The sequence below is a fragment of the Muntiacus reevesi genome, chromosome 17 (genome assembly GCF_963930625.1).
Source record: "Muntiacus reevesi chromosome 17, mMunRee1.1, whole genome shotgun sequence".
Lineage (NCBI taxonomy): Eukaryota > Metazoa > Chordata > Mammalia > Artiodactyla > Cervidae > Muntiacus > Muntiacus reevesi.
In genome coordinates this window covers 78259-95731 of record NC_089265.1, presented here as the reverse complement: position 1 = coordinate 95731, position 17473 = coordinate 78259, and the positions used below count along the sequence as shown (strand labels likewise).

At 36.3% G+C, this 17473-nt stretch overlaps 1 pseudogene; it reads right to left on the bottom strand.

Annotated features, from left to right (window-relative positions):
- Positions 1-16276: 16276 nt before the first annotated feature.
- Positions 16277-17205, bottom strand: LOC136148283 (olfactory receptor 4P4-like; annotated as a pseudogene).
- Positions 17206-17473: the final 268 nt, after the last annotated feature.

Genomic DNA, 17473 nt, shown 5'->3' with positions numbered 1-17473 from the left:
AGAATTAGCAGGTACCTACTATGAAGTGGGCACTGATTATTTTCTCTTTCACTTTGTTTCTCTTCACAGCACTATGTATAGATTGAGTATCCCATACACCGTGATAAAAAATAACCAAAAGTGTGCTGAAAAATTAACAGCTGAAAATGAAGCTATTACAACTCATATCAAATTGATTATTACTGCAGGTTTTTCAGAGACATAAAAGATAAGTAATGATAATAATACCTGATATTTCCTGGAAGCAGTTTTAAACATTTCACATTTATTAAATCATTAATCCTAATAAGTGATCATTTTGTTATCTCTCTTTTGCAAAAAAGGAAGCCAAACAGTTAACAATTTGGATAAATACTGATAAATATTAAAGACTGTTTTTAGGTTTATTTTAATTTCTTTTCACTATCTGGACGTTGCTAATTTTGTTGTCAGGTACAAACTATAATTCTAGAGATATGTTCCTTTTTTTTTTGGTTATTTCTTTCATAACCAAGTCATCTCACATGACAAAAAGTCATGAATAAGCTAAATTTTTCCCAACAGCTTCAAAGTTTCTCTTAATTACCTGTACCAATTCTTGGCTAAACTAATTATATTTGCTCTCTGTGTAACTGTTTATCCTGTTCTCATTCTTCCTTATTGAATTTGCTCTATCTTGATATTCCAGATCCTCTGATATTAAGTTTTTCTATACTATAGCCTTCTGCTTTTTCAATTAATCAGTATATACGTATTATGCAGAGTAGCAAAGGAGGCAGAAGAGTGATGAATCTCTATACTAGTGCATTTCCTTAACTTATTTTAACTGTAACCCTTTTTCTTTTTAGTATTTTTTTTTCTCTTCTGTCTGAAGCATAACAAGTCTTTTTTTTTTATACCTTTGTCTTATATAGCCCCTATGTGACACAAATGCTATCATTTCTTCATGAATTTCTCAAAATCATGCCAAAAAAAGTCTGCTTAACTTTGACATCTTCTGAGGCATATGACAAGGGGAATGATATATGATATCAGCATGTTTATAGATAAAATTTAATTTAAATTATATGTGCAAAATTTATTTTTGTATTTGAAAGTTTTTATTATTTACTACAGTGTGATTGAAATTTTACTTACCAGATGATTATCTCATTAGATAAAATCTTTTATCTCTGAGTAAATGGTGGCAATGTTCTGAATGCAGTCAGAATCTTAACTGCATTGCTAAAGATTAATGAATTTTATCATATAATCAGCTCACATGAATCCTTGTTCTAGGACTTTCCTGCTGTCCTTATAGAAATAGGAAATACTCTTCTGATTTTTGAAACTAAAATAAAGCAAAATCATCTCTAGCATTTATGTTGAATAGTACTTTTTTTTTTTTCTCCTACAACGAATGTTGTATCTCCTCTGTGGTTCTGGGAATGAAAATGTGCACATAAACCTGTTTGATCTCCAAAGGTGTTTAAATTAGGTGACCTGGGAGATTATACTCCCCAACCTCCCTGCCACCTTTTCTAAGGATGAGATAGTTCCCCAAAGAAGAGCTGGCCAAGTCTTGCCAGCTAGTATGCGACAGATAATAATTCCTTATACTCTGAGGAGTTTGAGTACTAATTGAAAGCCCACTTTTGCTCAATACTGAGACTGTAAATCATGCTCTTTACCTTGAAACAAAATTTGAGGAAGCCAAAGGCCAGGATAATCAGAAATAAGCTTTTTTTCTTTTTGATATGGACCATTTTTAAAGTCTTTATTGAATTTGTTACAATATTGCTTCTGTTTTATGTGTTGGTATTGGTATTGGTCTTGTGGGATCTTAACTCCCCAATCCAGGGATCGAACCCACATGTTCTGCACTGGAAGGCAAAGTCTACTGAACTGTCAGGGAAGCCCCAGAACCAAGTTTTAAAGTTTGGTTTGTTATAGAATAAACGGTTTGAAAAGAGAATGAGAAACATCTTGTGTGTTGCTTCAAATCTAAAGGACACTCCCAACCTCACTAGTTGCTTTATTGTATAGTTTTAAATTTCAATTTGTTTAAAATATGTGCTTATTGCAATAGATACTTAACTGAATTGTCATCAGATAAGGTGGTCAAATTAATGAAGATTTGAAGAAAATTAATTTATAGCACAATATATGATATTTTAAAAAGTAATAACTGTGTGCTTAAATTAAATGTATATTCCAGAGTCTCTGGTTCAAGTGAGCTGCAGCTGTCCATGAGATCTCATTAAATCTATAAACCTCTATTTCTATAGGATATATAAACTTCTTTTCCATAGGATTTTTATAGTTTCCTAGTATAATGAGATGTCATTAACACTATTGACATTTTTTTTCTGTTAATTTTTTCTTCTGACACTAACACAAATACTATCTTTCTTTTCATTAGCACTTACCCACTCAACATTCTTTCTTTACTTTTAGCCACTTGGCATCTTTATTGTTTAGGTTTATCTCTTTAAAATATATGGCTATATTTAAAAGTCTAGTCTTATAGTTATTATCTTTTAGCTCAATAATTTCAATCAAACAGTCTGACCTATTTTCATGGATTCATTTCTATAGTTCTATATCTGTTTTCTATTTTGAATATGTTTTTATTTTGAATCTGTCCTCTTTTCTTGTCCTTTAAAAAGATTTTTCTTTGTTTGTTTCACCCTCCCGAAACTTTGGAAATTTTCATTTCTGTCATTGCTACAGAAATTTGTCACATGTGAATCCTATTTATTATTTAAAAGAAGATTTTTTTTCTGTTTCTGTCATAGTCCATTAAGTTTAAGGGGCATAACCTTCACTGATGATGCCACTGGTTTAGGTCTTTTCGGTGGCAGCAGATATTGTAACAGGAAATTTATAGGATATAGAAAAGAGGGATTCAATTACTGTGAACAGCAATTTATGATAGATCAGTAAGTTCCAAAAAATAGATTTTTTTTATTTCAATAAGAATCTTGGAATTCTGCCATGGTTAACCTCAAATGAAAGCACTTCACTGCTAGAGATAAGGTGGTCCCAAGCCATCTTATATTGGTCTCCATGGGAACAAGGACTCACACTATGTTTATCTCTACAGTTCCTAAATGCACAGCTAAATCAGACATTTTGATGACAGAATCCTTTCATTGTTTTTTTTTTTTTTGATTCTTATTATACCCAAATGTAAGCCCATGGAATATAGTTTCCCTACCAGTACAGTGTAACCAAAATAACAACATATCTCTGATAGACATGCATATATAAATCTCACCATAACAACAACAAAAACAGCAACAACAACAAAAATGAATAATAGAAGGCATTAATTTCTATTACACATTCTTCTCAATTTACTTGTTTAGCTTGGAGATAGATATACCTTGGACACTGGGAACAGATATTCATGACTTACTTAGATGATGACTTCAACTATACCTCCTGTTTCAGAATAAGTAATTTGACCAAAAGCTCATGTCAATGTCTGAGGATTCAGGTCTCTGAGACAAAGATTATATACCCTTCCAAGTGAAAAACAAGGTGGTAAATTTACTGCAATGAAGATACTCAGTGATTGCCAGCAATATACCATCAAGTCAGAATGATATCTAAAAGGTTAGATTTGAACAAATCTCATTGGATTAAGAAATGTTCATGAGACTCTCGCCAAATTGTTTCTTTTCCCTCAGTCAACAACTGTGATCTTATGGGGGATTGGCAGAGGAGGAAACACATGATTGCATCTGTTTGTATTTAGTTCTATGAGAAAATTTGGCACTAACTGAACATGGACTGTTATAGCATTACAGCCTCAAACATGAATGTTTCCAAAAAGAAAACCTTAGCCAATGCATTTGGTTGTCTAGTTTGTATAGACCACAAGATGTCTAGATGTGTAGGTCTATTCCAGTTCATGACATTTACTAATAGTTTCACTGGATGTTTAACTTTAGAAAGAATAGAATAGAAGGCGTGAAAGAAAAAAAAAAATTCAGTTTCCAAAATGTACAGAAGCCCAAACTAGTCCATTGAAAACCCACACATACAAGACAGATACAGATTTTTATGGCCAACATCTCAGCTGAGGTCCTAGCTCACAGCCAGCATCAACTTTCAGGCATGTAATTAAAGGTGCTAAACAATTTCAGCTGCTAGTTAATGAACTTTTGAATTTTCTAAGCTGTAACCCCAGACATCACAGAGCAAAGATAAGCCATCTTCACTATGTCTAAATTCCTGATCCCAATCACAGAAACAAGGGCTAATTCAGTATTGCATAATTTTCATACATTTAATTACATACTTAAAAAAATTATTTTTGAGTATTAATTTTACAATCTATTCTTAGTGTTACAGATAATTCAAGAAAGATTGCAATCTGAACTAGAAGAGAAACTAGCATTGTCCAGAATGTTCAGGATTTGCATTTCCTTTTTGGGAGAGAAAGAGGGAGACTATCTTTGCAGAAGCATCTTGTTTGCAAAATCGTAGAGATGCTATTGGTTTTTGTAAGGAGGTTCAAATTTAATGTAGAGTAGTGTTTATAAACAGTGGCAAAAGGAGTTAAACGTTGCACTCATTTACTTATTAGCCTCGACTCAATAATCCACCTTTAAATGCTCTCCTGTGAGATACTGGGAGTAAAATTTCACAATATTTTTCCTTTAGCAGATGACTTCCTACTAGTTTATGTAATTAAGAGCACACTAGAATAAGATTGGCAATCCAAAAGAGAGAATTAGAAAATTAGCTATAAGATACTAGAAAATTTATGTTTCAGTAATTAAGGATGTTTATTTAATATTGGTCTGATATTTTAAGAGGTCTTCCCTGGTAACTCAGATGATAAAGAATCTGCCTGCAATACTGGAGACCTGGTTTCAATCCCTGGGTCAAAAAGATCCCCTGAAGAAGGGAATGGAGAATTCCATTGGTAGACGAGCATGGTGGGCTATAGCCTATGGGGTTGCAGAGTCAGACACAGCTGAGTGACTAACACTTTCACTTTCATTTTAAGAATTGACAACATTATCTCACTCAAATCTAGTAAACATCCACTTCCCACTACCCACCACCTACGATTTTCTATAAAATTAAGCATTTCAAAAGAAAACAATCATATATATATATATATATATATATATATATATCACAGTCAAAATACAATGTCGAGTTGAAGAATTCTTGAGACAGGTATAAGAAGAGGAAAGAGGGAAAATAAACATGAAAAAATCAAATTTCCCAAGTAAGAGAGATCTGAGAAAATGCTGAAGATTCTGTAGCCAGCTTTTGCAATCACTGTAAATCTATCCAAACATTTTTTTCTCATCAATTTTATTAAATACTTTGCCCTATATAGCAAATATTTTTAATATGGAGCTTAGTAATAGAATTAATTTTTTCCCCTTCCCTATGATTTATGAACATTGCTCACCTCTTAAAAAACACATTGTCTATATGTATAGATTTAATATACTATTACAAAAATTCAGAATACAATGAATAAGGCAAGAAATAATTTGAAATACTCCAGGGTCATATATGGGTATGACGTGCTAGTTTACTTTTCCTTACTGTATGTTTTGAGTGAGCAGTTTCTGAAATTACCATATATGCATTTCATTAAAAAATCCAGTAAAGATAAAATGAAAGAAATATCACAGCACAGATTTATGAAGATAATCAAGAAAAGTTTTAATTTTTATAATCTTTTAATAAAAATAAACAAAATTACTCTAAGATATTGGTTATCTTAAGGCATTTCTTAACACTAATTACTAAGTCACAATTTTCTTTGCACTACAAAAATATAGTTAAATAATTATTTTTATTTCTTTAGTAGCATTTCACAAAAATTCAGCATTCTTTTTTCATTTTGCTGGTTAAATTATAAGAATAGTTGCTATTATAATTAAGGTAAAACTTCTGCCATAAGTTCAAATTTTCTCCTAGGTGTATCAGGATATTGGTCTGCTATATAATTACCTTAACTGAATCGAATGACTGTAGCCCATCTCAGGATGGCAAGGATTTTGAAGGTAGGAAATTATTAGTGGAGATACACAAGCATAAACTGGGCTCTTCTTTGACAAGAATACGGAGGAAAGAGGAAAATATAAAAGAACCAAAATAGTACTCAATGCAATTCACTATATATAGAATATTTTTTAACTCTAATTCAACTGTTTTCTCAACTGGAATTCTACTTGTGTATAATGTGCAAGTAACACTAAAGTTAGCCAAATAATTTTATGGTAATCAAAAGTTAAACTAAAGAGAATAAATTTAAATGATGTATAATGCACACTTGTTCAAATATTCTTTTTAAAAAAGTGAAATGGTTATTTCACTAATTCACTGACCATCACATCTAAGTGGCTGTACAATGAATTTTTAGGATGAATCAGGAATAGTTTCTTCCTGAGATACTCATTGTGCAGAGTCTTAGAAAATTGTACATATTTGCCCAGGGAGTAAAACTTGAGTCAGTGAGGGAACCAATGGATCTTCAGATTAAAATAAATCAGACAAGTATTCTGCAATTCTCACACAAGCAAGCAAATATTTTCAGTCCTGAGAGTCATAAAATCATTTATTTTATGTCTATGCCATGTTCAAGGTCCAGAGGGGCGGCCGGGAAAAGATACCCCTCGTCCAAGGTAAGGAGCAGCGGCTGTGCTTTGCTAGAGCAGCGGTGAAGAGATACCTTACATCCAAGGTAAGACAAAACCAAGTAAGACGGTAGATGTTGTGAGAGGGCATCAGAGGGAAGACACTCTAAAACCATAATCATAGAAAACTAGCCAACTTGATCACAGGACCACAGTCTTGTCTAACTCAATGAAATGAAGCCATGCCATGTGGGGCCACCCAAGACAGTCAGTTCATGGTGGAGAGGTCTGACAGAATGTGGCCCATTGGAGAAGGGAATGGCAAACTACTTCAGTATTCTTACCTTGAGAGCCCCATGAACAGTATGAGAAGGCAAAATGATAGAATACTGAAAGAGAAACTCCCCAGGTCAGTAGGTGCCCAATATGCTACTGGAGATCAGTAGAGAAATAACTCCATAAAGAATGAAGGGATGGAGCCAAAGCAAAAACAATACCCAGTCGTGGATGGGACTGGTGATAGAAGCAAGGTCTGATTCTATAAAGAGCAATATTGCATAGGAACCTGGAATGTTAGGTCCATGAATCAAGGCAAACTGGAAGTGGTCAAACAGGAGATGGCAAGAGTGAACGCCAAAATTCTAGGAATCAGTGAACTAAAATGAACTGGAACGGGTGAATTTAACTCAGATGACCATTATATCTACTACTGTGGGCAGGAATCCCTTAGAAGAAATGGAGTAGCCATCATAGTCAAGAAAAGAGTCCGAAATGCAGTACTTGGATGCAATCTCAAAAACGACAGAATGACTCTGTTCGTTTCCAAGGCAAGCCATTCAATATCATGGTAATCCAAGCCTATGACCCAACCAGTAACACTGAAGAAGCCGAAGTTGAACGGTTCTATGAAGACCTACAAGACCTTTTAAACTAACACCCCAAAACGATATCCTTTTCATGATTGGGGACTGGAATGCAAAAGTAGGAAGTCAAGAAACACCTGGAGTAACGGAAACTTGGCCTGGGAGTATGGAATGAAGCAAGGCAAAGGCTAATAGAGTTTTGCCAAAGAACGCACTGGTCATAGCAAACACCCTCTTCCAACAACACAAGAGAAGACTCTACACATGGACATCACCAGATGGTCAACACTGAAATCAGATTGATTATATTCTTTGCAGCCAAAGATGGAGACACTATACAGTCAGCAAAAACAAGACCTGGAGCTGACTGTAGCTCAGATCATGAACTCCTTATTGCCAAATTCATACTTAAACTGAAGAGAGTAGGGATAACCACTAGACCATTCAGGTATGATCTAAATCAAATCCCTTATGAATATACAGTGGAAGTAAGAAATAGATTTAAGGGAGTAGATCTGATAGACAGAATCCCTAATGAACTATGGACAGAGGTTTGTGACATTGTGCAGGAGACAGGGATCAAGACCATCCCCATGGAAAAGAAATGCAAAAAGGCAAAATGGTTGTCTGAGGAGGCTTTACAAATAGCTGTGAAAAGAAGAGAAGTGAAAAGCAAAGGAGAAAAGGAAAGATATTCCCATTTGAATGCAGAGTTCCAAAGAATAGCAAGGAGAGATAAGAAAGCATTCCTCAGCAATCAGTGCAAAGAAATAGAGGAAAACAACAGAATGGGAAAAACTAGAGATCTCTTCAAGAAAATTAGAGATACCAGGGGAACATTTCATGGAAAAATGGGCCTAATGAAGGACAGAAATGGTATGGACTTAACAGAAGCAGAAGATATTAAGAACAGGTAGCAAGAATTCACAGAATAACTGTACAAAAAAGATCTTCACGACCCAGATAGTCACAATGGTGTGATCACTCACCTAGAGCCAGACATCCTGGAATGTGAAGTCAAGTGGGCCTTAGAAAGCATCACTATGAACAAAGCTAGTGGATGTGATAGAATTCCAATTGAGCTATTTCGAATCCTGAAAGATGATGCTGTGAAAGTGCTGCATTCAATATGTCAGCAAATTTGGAAAACTCGGCAGTGGCCACAGTACTGCAAAAGGTCCGTTTTCATTCCAATCCCTAAGAAAGGCAATCCCAAAGAATGATCAAACTACCACACAATTGCACTCATCTCACATGCTAGTAAAGCAATGCTCAAAATTCTCCAAGCCAGGCTTCAGCAATATCTGAACCGAGAACTTCCAGATGTTCAGGCTGGTTTTAGAAAAGGCAGAGGAACCAGAGATCAAATTGCCAATATTCCCTGGATCATGGAAAAAGCAAGAGAGTTCCAGAAAAACTTCTATTTCTGCTTTATTGACTATGCCAAAGCCTTCAACTGTGTGAATCACAATAAACTGTGGAAAATTCTGATGGAGATGGGAATACCAGATCATCTGACCTGCCTCTTGAGAAACCTGTATGCAGGCCAGGAAGCAAAGTTAGAACTGGACATGGAACAAGAGACTAGTTCCACATAGGAAAAGGAGTACGTCAAGGCTGCATATTGTCACCCTGCTTATTTAACTTCTATGCAGAGTACATCATGAGAAACGCTGGGCTGGAAGAAGCACAAGCTGGAATTAAGATTTCCAGGAGAAATATCAATAACCTCAGGTATGCAGATGACACTACCCTTATGGCAGAAAGTGAAGAGGAACTAAAAAGCCTCTTGATGAAAGCAAAAGAGGAGAGTGAAAAAGTTGGCTTAAAGCTCAACATTCAGAAAACTAAGATCATGGCATCTGGTCCCATCACCTCATGGGAAATAGATGGGGAGACAGTGGAAACAGTGTCAGACTTTATGTTTTTGGGCTCCAAAATCACTGCAGGTGGTGATTGCAGTCATGAAATTCAAAGATGCTTACTCCTTGGAGGGAAAGTTATGACCAACCTAAGTAGCATATTAAAAAGCAGAGACATTACTTTGCCAACAAAGGTTCATCTGGTCAAGGCTATGGTTTATCCAGTGGTCATATATGGATGTGAGAGTTGGACTGTGAGGAAAGCTAAGCACTGAAAAATTGATGTTTTTGAACTGTGGTGTTGGAGTAGACTCTTGAGAGTCCCTTGCACTGCAAGGAGATCCAACCAGTCCATCTTGAAGGAGATAAGTCCTGGGTTTTCATTGGAAGGACTGATGCTGAAGCTGAAACTGCAATACTTTGGCCACCTCATGCGAAGAGTTGACTTGTTGGAAAAGGCCCTGATGCTAGGAGGAATTGGGGACAGGAGGAGAAGGGGACAACAGAGGATGAGATGACTGGATGGCATCACCAACTCGATAGGCATGAGTTTGAGTAAGCTTTGGGGGTTTCTGATGGACAGGGAGACTTTGCATGTTCCAATTCATGGGGTCGCAAGAGTCAGACACGACTGAGAGACTGAACTGAACTGAACTGAAAGGAAATTTGGTTGCAAAGAGCAGAATGTGACTTATATGACAATGTAAAAATTAATAGACATTTGAGTATTCTTAGAAATCATGTTCCCAGAGGCATTACTAAATAAAACACAAAAAGACTCTAACTTTGCTGTCCAAGGTCGCGTCCCTGGACCTGTGGACATTGCCTATCTCAGCAGAGCTTCTATTCTGCTGACCATTTTGTGTTTCTCTTATACCACTTCATTTCCACAGGTCATATACACTCAGCCCCAAAAGTACACCCTAAAGTTCAGGTATTTAATCCCTTACTCATACTGAAATCCAAGCTTTAATGGTTTCTTTCAGGTATGTAAGGCTTCAGAGAATTAATTTTTATAATATCTTAAGTAGTACAAAGTAATAATAACAATTGTCTACTGAGGTTATTTCATGCTTCAAATTTATAATTCCATCTCACAATAATGACATAAATGCCGTTGCCTCTATTTTGTTAAGAAGAACAAAAAGTAATTAACAAACTGATCAGAATCTATTTCATTTACTTACAGAAAGCACTCAATTATTTTTCACCTATTTACTAGTTGTTTGAACTAATCACTTAACTTCTAGAGACTCATTTTTTGTCTTTTGCCTAATAATATTCATTTATGTGTTCACCATATCTTCTCATGACTTGGTAGCTCACTTCTTTTTAATACTGAGGTGTATTACATTGTCTGAATGTGCCATGGTTTTGGACTTCCCTGGTGCCTCAGCCAGTAAAGAATCTGCCTGTAATGTGGGAGACCTGGGTCCGATCCCTGGGTTCAGAAGATTCCCTGGAAAAGGGGATGGCAACCCACTCTAGTATTCTTGCCTGTAGAATCCCATGGACAGAGGAGCTTGGCAGACTATAGTCCTTGGGATTGCAAAGAATTGGACATAACTCTCGCTTTATTTACTGAAGGGCATCTTAGATGTTTCAAGATTTGGCAGTTATTAAGAAGTTGGTATAAACATCCATGTGCAAACAAAAAGTTTTGCAGTCAGTTTGTTTGTTCTATTCTAGATCATATTTGTCTTTTGCTGATTGTATTTATTTTTTTCCCTAAGTGTATAAGGTAAGGTCTTTGGTCTTGACTTCCATTCACTTATCAGTTTTAGACAAGTAGAAGTGGGTGAATATTTACACATTTTAATTTAGTTCCTTAAGTTTTATGGGGGATGTTTTTAAAATCTGGTCAGTAGGTAGAATATATGTTAGTCTGAATTTTTGCTTCTTTCTCTGTCTACACTAATTACTACTATTATTATTATTTTTTTCCAAAGGCAAATCAGAACAGTTGACCCAGAAACTACTTTAAAACATAATCTACATACTGGTGTTTTGTTGCTGCTGTTGTTGCACAAATCATTTCTCAGTGACTCTAGGGGATGTATCTATGAATGTTCTATCAGAAATTGTAAATATTACTTTAATTTTAGATTGTAACTTCTCCAGTACCAAAGAATCAGTATCAGTACATGATTTGACCTCTACATGCAATGTTTTTAATAAAATTAAAGTATATTTGCTTATAATTCACTGATCCATTACATTTCATTACATAGTAGAAATCATTTATTACAAACCTATAGGTAACATCATACTCGATGGTGAAAGCATAAAGTCTTTTTGCTAAATCAGAAATGAAACAAGTCTGCCCACTCTCACCACTTCTATTTAACATAGTATTGGAAGTCCCACACAGCAATCAAACAAGAAGAAGAAATAAAAGCTATCCACATTGAAAGGGAAGAAGTAAAACTCACACTTTGCAGGTGACATAACTTTATATAGAAAACTCTAAAGTCTCTACCTTTAAAATATTAGAAAAAGAAACTTAGCAAAGTTACCAGATTTAAGATTAGTATATACCTGTTGCTTTTCTATACTCTAAAAATGAACTTACAAAGAGGGGCATTATTTTTTAAAATTCCTGGTTAAAATAACATCAAAAAGAATAAACTACCTACTAACAAACTTAACCAAGAAAGTAAAAACCTACACTCTGAAAAAGAAAATAAAACGAAAAAGATGGATGAAATTGTAGACAATGTAAATAAATGAAAACACATCTCATTCCCTTGGATTAGAATAATTAATATTGTTAAAAGTCTATACTATTCAATACAATCTAGAAATATAATACAATTTCTATCAAAATACCCATGAAATTTTTACAGAACTGGAACAAACAACTCTAAAATTCATATGAAACCAAAAGACCCCAAATTAACAAAGCAAACTAGAACAAAAACAAAAACAAAAAGCTAAAGTTATCACAATTCTACTCTTCATACAATATTGAAAACAACAGTAAACAAAATGCATGGTACTGGTACAAAAGCAGACATATGAATCAATGGAACATAACAGACAGTCCAGAATTAAACCTATGGACACCTATGGACAATTAATCGTCTACATAAATGCCAAGTATATATAATAGGGAAAAATATAGTTTCTTCGGCATTCCCTGTCTGATATATCATGGGATTTATGCTAATGTTTTACTCTTTCTGACATATTATTAATAAATAAATGGAATTTTATATACAAGAGAACAATATATGCATTCATATTAAAAGGAGAATACAAGATTTGATTTTAACTTCATAAATGTTTAATTGCAGCTCAATTTGTCTCAGATTTATTATGAGAAACTTCAGGGTACAAAGAAATAGAAAGATACAATATATAATTTTTTTTTTTTACGTAAAAAAGGCAGTTTTTTATTTTTTATTTATTTATTTATTTTTAAATATTATTTTATTAGTTGGAGGCCAATCACTTTACAACATTTCAGTGGGTTTTGTCATACATTGACATGAATCAGCCATATAGTTACACGTATTCCCCATCCCGATCCCCCCTCCCACCTCCCTCCCCACCCAACTCCTCAGGGTCCTCCCAGTGCACCAGGCCCGAGCACCTGACTCATGTATCCCATATAATTTTTGCCTCAGTCAAACAGGGAAAATGCAGTTCGCACACACACACACACACACACACACACACAAACAGTAGTATACGGTTTGGGTTATTTGGCATAACCAAATGTACAGCTGAAATGTACAGCTGAAAATCAACAAAATAAAAGAAAAGCAAAAGGGAAACACTTCTGGTCTATTTAAGCTCAGTTCAGTCACTCAGTCGAGTCCGACTCTTTGCGAGCCCATGAACGGCAGCATGCCAGGCTTCCCTGTCCATCACCAACTACCGGAGTTTCCCCAAAGTCATGGCCATTGAGTCAGTGATGTCATCCACCCATCTCATCATCGGCTGTCCCCTTCTCCTCCTGCCCTCAATCTTTCCCAGCATCAGGGTCGTTTCCAATGAGTCAACTCTTCGCATCAGGTGGCCAAAGTATTGGAGTTTCAGCTTCAACATCAGTCCTTGAAATGAACACCCAAGACTGATCTCCTTTAGGATGGAGTGGTTGAATCTCCTTGCAGTCCAAGGGACTCTCAAGAGATTTCTCCAACACCACAATTCAAAAGCATCAACTTGTCAGCGCTCAGCTTTCTTCACAGTTCAACTCTCACATCCATACATGACCACTGGAAAAACCATAGCTTTGACTAGATGGACCTTTGTTGACAAAGTGATGTCTCTGCTTTTTAATGTGCTGCCTAAGTTGGTCATAACTTTCCTTCCAAGGAATAAGTGTCTTTTAATTTCCTGACTGCAATCACCATCTTCAGTGATTTTGGAGTCCAAAAAAATAAAGTTTCCACTGTTTCCACTGTTTCCCCACCTAGTTGCCGTGAGGTGATTGTACCGGATGCCAAGATCTTAGTTTTCTGAATGTTGATCTTTAAGCCAACTTTTTCACTCTCAACTTTCATTTTCATCAAGAGGCCCTTTAGTTCTTCTTCACTTTCTACCATAAGAGTGGTGTCATCTGCATATCTGAGGTTATGGATATTTCTCCCAGCAATCTTGATTCCAGCTTGTGCTTCATCCAGCCCAGTGTTTCTCATGATGTACTCTGCATATTAGTTAAATAAGTAGGGTGACAGTATACAGCCTTGACAGACTCCTTTTCCTATTTGGAACAAGTCTGTTGTTCCATGTCCAGTTCTAACTGTTGCTTCTTGATCTGCATACAGGTTTCTCAAGAGGCAGGTCAGGTGGTCTGGTATTCCCATGTCTTTCAGAATTTCCCACAGTTTATTGTGCTCCACACAGTCAAAAGCTTTGGTATAGTCAATAAAACAAAATAGATATTTTTCTGGAACTCTCTTGCTTTTTTGATGATCCAGCAGATGTTGGCAATTTGATCTCTGGTTCCTCTGCCTTTTCTAAAACCAGCTTGAAATTCTGGAAGTTCATGGTTCACGTATTACTGAAGCCTGGCTTGGAGAATTTTGAGCATTACTTTACTAGCATGTGAGATGAGTGCAATTGTGTGGTAGTTTGATCATTCTTTGGGATTGCCTTTCTTAGGGATTGGAATGAAAACGGACCTTTTGCAGTACTGTGGCCACTGCTGAATTTTCTAAATTTGCTGACATATTGAGTGCAGCACTTTCACAGCATCATCTTTCAGGATTTGAAATAGCTCAACTGGAATTCCATCACCTCCACTAGCTTTGTCCATAGTGATGCTTCCTAATGCCCACTTGACTTCACATTCCAGGACGTCTGGTTCTAGGTGAGTGATCACACCATCATGATTATCTGAGTCGTGAAGATCTTTTTTGTATAGTTCTTCTGTGTATTCTTGCTACCTGTTCTTAATATCTTCTGCTTCTGTTATGTCCCTACCATTTCTCTCCTTTATTGGTCTATTTATGGATCTGCAAAATATTCCTGATTAAGAAAATATTTGAAACGTGAATAATATTTAAGACTTTGACCCTAAAACATAAGAGTAGAGGGATCCTAGCCAGAGAAAATAGAAGAAAAAGTCATAGATTGCCAGATTTTAGGGTAAGTTTAGAGAATGTAGAGGATCCCAATGTAGCTGGATAAAAGCATCTAATGAGAGCAAATTGAGGGGAAAAAAATGAAGAAACAAGAAAGAACCTACTATGAGTTTCTTGTCACCAAATGCCATGCAAAGCATCTAGTATGAGTTTCTTGTATCCATACCCTAGCAGAATTTAACAGATAGTAGCCCAATTAATATTTCATTTTATGGAGCATAATGTTTTCTCATTTCATAAACATTCATTGCCAAAAACAATATAGTTAGAACAAATTTCCAATACAAAGGCATAAAACCAAACAAATTGAGGAGTCACCCAGGTTTCCTTTAACACACAGTCTCATTGTAACCCCATAATTTCTTTCAATGTGATGATTTATGGAATTAGATTGTTATACCTAATTTTCTATTGCACGAGCGAGACTGTTGGAATTTATTCCAAGGAAAATAGGGTTCCTCAACAATTTGGGGGCAAGTCGGTCACACAATGAGAGATATGCTTTAGAAGGACAATTCTTGCGTTCCTCTAAGTGCTCGTACAGAAAACTAGTTAGATCCTTTAAAGTGCAGTTTATAGTCTGAATCACAGCAGCATGGTTCTTTGGCTAACTTAATGCCAGGAGTGAGAGGTGGACTATAAAGAAAACTGGGCACTGAAGAATTGATGCTTTTGAACTGCAATGTTGGAGAAGACTCTTGAGAGTCTCTTGAACTTCAAGGAGATCCAACCATTCCATCCTAAAGGAAATCAGTCCTGAGTCTTCATTGGAAGGATTGATGTTGAAGACGAAACTCCAATACTTTGACCACTTCATGCAAAGAGCTGACTCATTGGAAAAGACATTGATGCTGGGAAAGATGGAAGGCAGGAGGAGAAGGGGATGACAGAGGATGAGATGGTTGGATGGCATCACCAACTCAATGGACATGAGTTTGAGTAAACTCCAGCAATTGGTGATGGACAGGGAAGCCTGGTGTGCTGCAGTCCATTGGGTCACAAAGAGCCGGACATGACTGAGTGACTGAACTGAATGCCAGATGACATTTATTTCAATTCCTCAAAGAAAGTGTGTATGTTTCTTCTAATAACTCAAAGGACACAGGTCCTGAAGACAAGATATGAAACCTAAATCATAATGAATTGAAGTGAAATGAAGTCAGTCAGTCGTGTCCGACTCTTTGCTACCCCATAGACTGTAGCCCACCAGGCTCCTCCATCCATGGGATTCTCTAGGCAAGAGTACTGTAGTGGATTGCCATTTCCTTCTCCAGGGGATCTTCCTGACCCAGAGATTGAACCCAGGTCTCCTGCATTGCAAGTAGACGTTTTAACCTCTGAGCCACCAGGGAAGCCCCAAATCATAATGAGTATCACCCTATTTACTTTAAACCTGAATGTGTCACTTTAGACCATACCTTCCTCGTGGCGATTTTCATCATCATGTTTCTCAGGGTGTAGATGAGAGGGTTCAGCATGGGGGCAATCACAGTGTAAAACACAGAGATGTCCTTGTCCTTGTTCTCGCTCTCTGCAGGTAGAATGTAAGTATAGATACAGGGGACAAAGAATAACACTACAACTGTTATGTGAGAACGACATGTTGAGAGAGCCTTTTTTCCCCTGCAGAAGAATGTGTTTTAAGGTTATATAATATGACTATATAAGAAGCTACTAGAACAAGAAATATGACAACCACCACAACTCCTGAATTTGCAATCACTAAGATACTCACAACATGAACATCTTTGCACAGCAGTCTCAAAAGAGGCTTCACATCACATAGGTAGTGACCTATCTGATTAGGACCACAGAAAGGTAACTTTAGTACCATGAGAAGTAAAGCAATAGAATGCCAAAACCCCACAGCCCAGGCCAGGATGATCAACATGTTACACCTCTGTCTGTTCATGATGACCATGTAGTGCAGGGGCTTGATGATGGTGACGTAGTGATCAAAAGCCATGGACCCCAAGATGAATATTTCCACACCTGCCAGCAAGTGGGCAGTGAAAAACTGGGTCATACAGTTGTTATAGGAAATGTTTTTTCTTGCTGCAGCTAAGTCCCTGATTAGCCTGGGGACCACCGTGGAGGTGTAGCTGACATCCATGAGGGAGAGGTGACAGAGGAAGTAGTACATCATTTGTTGCATTAGATGGCTGCAGGTGATGGTGAGTGAGATGATGAAATTCCCCAGTAAGGCAGCCAGGTAACAGAACAGGAACAAGAAGACAAACAGTAACTCCATTTTCTTATTTCCCCATAACCCTATGAAAACAAATTCTGTGACATTGTTTTGGATTTCCATGAGGTAGGGTAGACTCAGAGGACCCAACAGAAATTCAGTTCATCTGAAACAATACAGAACATAATACATCTTAAATTGCATATTTAAAGTTTTGGATTATTGTACATTGACCAAAGATGTAGGTCACAGAAGATTTACTATAAGCAATCTATCATTTGATATTAAGAGCAGCATATTTCAAACAATATTTAATAAAATAATAATTATGTCTGGAACTTAACCCAACGAAGAGGTGGTATTCTGATACTCATTTTATATTTGTAAAATA